The sequence below is a fragment of the Pygoscelis adeliae genome, unplaced genomic scaffold (genome assembly GCF_000699105.1).
Source record: "Pygoscelis adeliae isolate BGI_AS28 unplaced genomic scaffold, ASM69910v1 Scaffold22, whole genome shotgun sequence".
Lineage (NCBI taxonomy): Eukaryota > Metazoa > Chordata > Aves > Sphenisciformes > Spheniscidae > Pygoscelis > Pygoscelis adeliae.
This window is the reverse complement of record NW_008824350.1, coordinates 3,684,179-3,685,714: the sequence shown is the minus strand read 5'-3', so window position 1 is coordinate 3,685,714 and position 1,536 is coordinate 3,684,179.

Sequence of the window (1,536 nt, the reverse complement as noted above, 5' to 3'; positions counted from 1 at the left end):
ATTCCTTAATAATACAGTTCCAGCCAGATCCTTGCTTCTTGGAAGAGGCTGAGAACGCAGCTCAGTCTCTTACTGAGAAGGGTGCCTTTAGCAATTAGTTTGTATCCTGCACAGAGATGCTCTAGACCACTCTTCCACATCCCAGACTTGACGCCTTCACGTCCTACCTCCTCTTCCCTCCCTCCTTCCATTATCTGATCCGTTGCCATCTTCTCTATCTTCCTACTAATGGGACTGGATGGGCCCAGATGATTTCAGTTGTGGAAATGCAACGTAAGCGCTCCTGAGCTGTCTCTGGCGCGGAAGAGCCTGCATGTTCCACATCGTACCTCACTGATTTGTGATAACGCATCACTGCTTGGAAGAATCTTGCTCTAGATGAATGACATGACATGAGCTCCAGTGCTGGAGAGGTGCCCAGTCCACTGCCAGCATCTCCTAGCAGACCAAACGAAACACAGACTCAATTTCCAAATAAAAAGTTGTAAGACAAACTTGTTTCAAACCTGTTTTATTTTTCTAAAGTTAACTGAGACAAAGGAACTATACAGTTCGATTACTGAATACTGTTAAGGGTTTAAAAAAAAAAATGTAGAAAATACACTCACAAAGGCAAACCTTGGAAGTTTTTCTGCCAATTTTTCTGCCACTCCCAGTAGTGAGCAAGTCCTATCTATAGTTGCAAAGAAGAGACCTATTTAAAAACTGCTGGTCTAGTACTCTTTGTGGAGAGAAAAAAAAACCCAAACCAACAAAACCCAAAAAAACCAACACACATTTCCCCTAACAATATTTAAAAGAAACGCACAGATACATCGTAAGCATCTAGTCACACCAATTTACATCCAACGAAAACCAGCTCTAACAGGTATTGGTATGTACTCACATGCAGACATCACGTCCCTTGCAACCTGGCATCATTGCTATTGAACCACTTGCAGCCCGATGCCCCGATTGTTCTTGGACTGCAGTCTGGTTGGGACAGTGACCGCGACCTCTTCCATTCTTCCCTGTTTCACGTTGTTCGTCAGCGTTCACTGATACTCATAGCCACAACCCTGAGAACAAAACTTTCCTTGTACTTGAGTAAGGTGTTCCCCAACCTGTCTGAAGCGTTGGAATGGCAAAACATGCAGTATTTTTAATGTATTTAAATACATAAATGTGTATAAAATCAGAATTTCAAAAGCAAGTAATTTTCAGCAGTCCTGTGCTTGCAAGTCAAATACAGCGATACGCCAAAAAAATTTTCCAAGACTCGGGCATGGCCTGTGTTAATTTTGTCATGTGGTAGAACAGTACTATCAACTGGAGGGGCGTTACTTTTTGTGAATACCAGCCAAAGCAAGTATACTGGAAATAAACTAGTTTTGCCTTTATATCTTATTTTGCTTGGGGTGGAATGTTATACATCTTTTAAACTAATTTAACTGCTTCCCCTCCCCCCCCTTTATACACACTTGTCTATATATACACACCACATTAGCGTTACACAGCCTTATCTACACGAGTTTGCTACAGCAGTGCTGACAAACA